Source organism: Octopus bimaculoides, chromosome 15, assembly GCF_001194135.2.
Source record: "Octopus bimaculoides isolate UCB-OBI-ISO-001 chromosome 15, ASM119413v2, whole genome shotgun sequence".
NCBI classification, from domain to species: Eukaryota; Metazoa; Mollusca; class Cephalopoda; order Octopoda; family Octopodidae; genus Octopus; species Octopus bimaculoides.
This window is the reverse complement of record NC_068995.1, coordinates 37,639,142-37,645,096: the sequence shown is the minus strand read 5'-3', so window position 1 is coordinate 37,645,096 and position 5,955 is coordinate 37,639,142.

Below are 5,955 nucleotides of genomic sequence, written 5' to 3'. Positions count from 1 at the left end.
GTGTGTGTGTGCGTGTGTGTGTGTGCGTGTATGTGTGTGTGTGTGCGTGCGTGCGTGTGTGTATGTGTGTTTGTCCTCCACCATCAGTTGCCAACCGATGTAGGTGGGTTTGCGTCGCCGTAACTTAACGGTAGAATAAGTACTAGGCTTACAAAGAATAACTCCTGGGGTCGATTTGTTCGACGGAAGGTGGTTCTCCAGAATGGCCTCAGTCAAATGACTGAAACAAATAAATTAATAATAAGTCTAAGTTTACGTATTCTATGTGTGTGTGAAAATAAAATTGAATAAGATAGATTCAAGAAGACAGTTATTTGACAGTCATTTAATAATCATAGCACGTGTTTCCATAAAACACGTATCTTCATATATACAACATTTAAATTATGCAACAGTTTACCTGTATTATGGTATTCAGTTGTATTTCTTCAGGTGATACACAATTGCTGTCTCCGTTAGTCGAAGGTTTTGTAATTAACGTCGAGAGCAATTGCATATCACCTGAGGAAATACAACTAGATCCTATTATGCAGGTAAACCGTTGCAAAATTTGAATGCTGTATATAAGATCTATGTTGTATGGAAACATGTGTAGTGATTATTAAATAACTGTCTAACCGTACTCTTTCATGTTGACATTGTCACGTATAATTGTATATGCAGCATATGTATGCGCACATACATACGAGCATAGATAGATAGATAGATAGATAGATAGATAGATAGATAGATAGATAGATAGATAGATAGATAGATAGATAAGTTTCTTTATTAGCCACGCAGGGTCGAACACAGAGGGGAAAAAATACAATGAAGAGCTTTTCTTTTCGAAAATAGAAAAAGAGGAGGAAATAAAATCCAAAAGAGATCGTGAGAAAAAGAAATCAAAAGGTATCGTGTATCACAGAAAATATTAAAAAAGTAAAAAACAAGATTAGGCTTGTCCGTGGAAAGAAAAGCCTACGAAAAATAGCACGGAAACCTGAGGCAGGGAGGGAACAAACACATGAGAGCAAAGTGCTCTCTCTCTCTCTCTCTCTCTCTCTCTCTCTCTCTCTCTCTCTCTCTCTCTCTCTCTCTCTCTCTCTCTCTCTCTCTCTCTCTCTTTCTCTGTCTCTCTCTCTCTCTCTCTCTCTCTCTCTCCCTCTCTCCCTTTTCGATTTTCAGGATCATGCTCAAAGTGGTTTCGTCATTCGCACTACCAACTTTGCTACATTCACTCACCTTTTACTGAAACTTTCACTAGTAAATGCTTACCTCTCTATTCTCACCTTCCTTCTCAAGTGGTACTTGTAAAAGTTGATGAGCGATTAGCCAGAGAGTTAAGTGTTTGTCTCTAAACCTATCGCTCGAGTCCACCACACACATTCTTTCACCATGGTCAACAGTACGATGAACACTGCCTTGCCTTCCGGGTTAAGGGAAGATGGGGGAGCAATTTCACGATAGCCTCAACCGACAAGTAAGCTCGTCCCACACGTGACAACGGACGTTCGGCATAAGGCTACAGGTCCGAAATGGTTGGACACTGCACGAGTGCGTGCAGAATGGTTCCATCGCTCTGACCGCATTTCGGGCAAGTCGGTCCGGTGTGTCTCGAACGGTGCCTGTAGAGCTTATCCCGATCCGGTAATGCCTCTCGATAGCACTGCCAGGCTAGGGATCTCTGGTGATTGTCCCAGCCCGAAAGTTGTCCTGAACAGGCTGGTCAGGTGTTCTTTGTCGACGCCCAGATTCTGCCCTAGATCTTCGTCACACCTCCCCTCCACTAATCCTCTATAGAACACCTTTGTGGAATTGAAGCTTCGTTCCGGAGATGCTTGAGAGCAAGGCGGCACTCGCAGAGCCATTCGCCTAGTCTCGGTCTCTGTTCGATCCACGACTGCCGTTCGGCCAAAGAGACGAGCTGCGGGAAAACGCGCCGCATAAACAACAACCACACCTCTTCACGTCGGAGATGTCGCAGCCTCAGTGCATGTCTGTGCATCATCAGCCACGGCATGCCTAACCTTCCATTCAGCGAGTGTTGACAGCAAATGGATCGCCTGACCATCGGAACGCTTCCCTTCCACAAAATGCGGAAGAATATGCGCTTCAGTTTAGTGATGGTAGTGTCGGGACAAGGCTCGACGGTCAAACGGTAATCGATGACGGATGTACGCGTTCGCCACTTCCACCCGACGTTTGAGGGACAACTTCCTCACGGCCCATTGCTGGGTGAGAGTGGCCACCGTAATCACTATCTCGCCCCAGTTCTTCTCCATTTGGAGGTCCGGACGGAACAAGACTCCGAGCAATTTAACCGATCCGTCGGTGCAGCATCCCACGATGGAGACGCTGTTGGACGGCATGAGCTTGCTTCTCCAGGTGCCGAGCTGCAAGGTCACTGACTTTTCCTAGTTAATTGTTGCTCTTGTTACTGCTTCGTTTTTTTAGTATCTAGCGGACCAGGTCGATATGCCTGTGGTTCGACACTATCACGGTGACGTCGTCCGTGTATGCAGACACGCTCCTTCACCGTCCCAGCTCTCGCAGAATGCCCTTCACCGTCGCCAGTTTCCGAAGTAGTGGCTTAAGAGTCAATATGTACAGAAGCGACGAGGGACATCCTTTACGAACCGAACGCGTGATGTTAACTGGTCTGTACAGATGACCATTTACGCTAACTACCGAGTGGATGCCACTCTATAAGGCAGCAATCCAACCGCGGAAGACGGGACTGATTTCAGCCGCTCTAAGGACAGCCTCCAAGTAGCGATGGTCTACCTCATGGAAAGCTTTTGATTGGTCCAAATTGATCAGCGCCTCCACCTATACCAGGCTCCTAAACTACCCTGTCTATGAAGTAGCGCATCAGATTGAGGTTGTCACGGATACTCCTACCCGGCACGGCGCACGTTTGCGCCTTGTCGACCAGTTTCTCGATGACAAGCGCCGACCTCTCGGCTAACACCTTGGCCAAAATCTCCAAATCTCCGTTGAGCAGAGTGATGGGCCTGAAGTTATCTATGACGTTCCCCTTGTTTGGATCTTTCGTTAGCAGCTCCTCGCTTTACAGTGACGGGGATACTCCCGTTTTTTTTTTTTTTGCTAGTTGCAGTAGACAGCTGCTATGACGCCTCTAAACAAGTCTGACATATGACAATAAAGTTCGTAGGGCAGACCATCCAAGCCTGGCGTCTTGTCTCCCGCGCAGCCTGCCATCGCATTCCGTACGTCCGCGGCTGTGATGATTCTTTCATAGCCGAGAGTCGTGGTAGGCTATGCTGGTAGGCACTAAAGTCAACTCTGCATTCTGACCCACCAGTTGTCCCGTACAGTCGGGCAAAATTTTGTTGAAAGGCTTCACACATCATGTCAGGCTCGAGTAATTCGCGCCACTGTTCACTGCCAGAGACCTAATGGTGGCTTGCTGCCTCGTTGCGCTCCCCAACTCGGGCCTCTCAGGCCTTTCGGGCAGTTCCAACTCCTTCGTTCCTCAGAGCACGCATCCTAGCTCTGACAACACATCCTTCGTGTTTGGCGTTTAAGTGTTAATCGAGGGCAAACTTTGCTGCCAGTACGTTGAACGTGATGCCAGTCCTAAGTGCCTCTTCTAATTTCCTTAAGTGCCTTTGTGTATTATCTAAGTCAAGTGTACAAGTCACAAATTTATGATCTGTGTAACTGAGTAAATGGAATTGTGGACAACCTACACTATCCTTATCCACTGTCCTACAGAATAATCTAACTAAATGCTATCTGGACGATCCGATGTGAGTGCTCCATGTCCAAATGGGCATATTCGGGTAGTCCAGTCGGTACCTGTCAGACATTTGGAAAGGTCTGAGCAGATCCTTGATGCATTTACATCCCCTCCTATTACTATCTCTGCCCACGTAGTCTAGATACGTGTCCAGGGTAGCGTTCCAATCCCCCACACAAAATAAAGGTCGAGACGTTCCCAGGCAAACCTCTAGACGTCGGAAGAAATCTGGCTGACCTATTAAGGACAGTGCATAAACTGTTATCATTAGAAAAGCACACCCATTATTTCCATGGACATCTAAGACAACCAGCCTACCCTTCGGGTCAAGGAAAGTTACTCTTACTTTGAAGTCCAAACTCTTCCGAAGAAGCACCGCGGTGCCACCTCCACCCATTCACGGAGAAAAATAAATGCCGAAATGTCCGCCGAACATGTGCTGGAGGGCCCGCGGGATGTGGTGTCTGGTCTCGCTGGTGGTTATGATATGCAGATTCTGTGACTTGATGTCATTTAACAGGTAGCCTTGTTTCGAAGGCGACCCCAAGCCACGTACATTCATACTACCTATTTTGAGCATGTTCCTATCGAAAGTTGTGTTTAACACACGAAAGGAAGACGAAAGAGAAAGAGAGAGAGTCACTTACTGTCCGAAAGTTATTTGTCTTTTACCTCAGTCTTCTCCCAGAAGGTTTTTGTATCGTTTTTTAGACTAATATTTTTGAAATTTAAGTATGTTAAGTTTTCAGTATGTTGTGAGTGTTCTGTGTATGTTTTAATGTGTTGTGATGGTGTTGTGCGTCGGTGATTTTTTGTTTTGGTATCATTTTCTGTTATGTTGGTGTTTGACCTAATGTATTCCATTAGGTCTTGATTGTTGGTGTTTATAGCTGTCGACATTGTTTGGTAGGGTGCGAGGTAATATGTTTGTGTTGATGCTTTTGGTTTCTGTGGGTGATTTGGTTTCGAGAGTGGTAAACCTCCCTGCTTTGTTTGTCTGATTCTCTATTCCCCACCCCGTTTTCTCCATCCCCTTATGGCCACTTGCCAATCCTTTGTGTCGTCTTCATTTGATGACATATCGGAAGCATCAGAAGGTGGGAGGGGAAGGGTTTGGGGTCTATTTCTGAGTGTTTTGATTTTGTTGTTGGTCTTAGTGCTAGTCGATGACAGTTGGGATGTGATTTATGGGTTGGGTTGGGGGGGATATGAGTCTTTTTTGGTTTTCTCTTCTTCCTTTGCAGTGGTTGTTGTTGTTGGTGGTGGTGGTAATGATGGTGTTGTTTCTCTTCATGGTAGCGCTGGTGGTGATGTTGTCTGGTAGGGCTGGCTTGTTGGTTGCTGATGTTCCTTCAATTGTTTATAGAGCTGTTTAATCAGTTGTGCATATGGCCGTGTGGGTCGCAGTGCTGGTGTTTTGCTCGGTTTTTGGTTTTCTTGTGGTTGTTATTGTTTTTCGTGATCTTGTCGTTGCTGTTGCAGTTGTTATTGCTTCTGTGCAAATGGACAATTAATTTTTAAGCGTGCTTTGCTACGACAAACGTAGCAACGTGGTTTTCCGCCTTCGACGGCCACATGAAAACTCGAATCGTCTGTCAATTTGATTTCATGTGGAATCTTTTCAATTTGAGCAAGGAATTCAACTCCTTGGTCAATCAATTTTTGCTTGTCCAGGACAGCGATTTCCAAGATAGGGATTTCGTCCTCGATGTCATAACAAATGGCAGACACAAGCCATTTTATTTCTATCTCAGGGGGGGACATTCTTATTTTTATCTCTGTGACACTACGACCAAGGTATGTAGGGATCATCAGTAAGTTTTCACATTCAAAGGACTTTGTGGAGAGGTCATTGGCTCCTTCTTCACTGTCGAATCTAATTTCGATCGTGGCTAATTTGTTTCCCCTCGTGATATAGTCTTTGAAGACCCAAATGGGCCTTAAACATTTTTCTACTTTTTCTTGAGTGGCCATTTTGTATAGCTTTGCTTTAAGGTTGAGTATCTTGTAAATAATTGGGGTTTTTTTCGATTTTTTCTGTGATGTTTTGTGGTGTCTGTAGTTGCATGGTGTGTTCGTCTTTTTTAAACATTGCTTTGCAGACAAGCAGTTCTTCAAGTTTTAAAACTGCGGCAAAATTGTTTTAAGTATTCGTGTTGGTTGTGGTGGTGATGGCAGTATTGGTGGCAGCAGTGGTGGAGGCAGCGTTT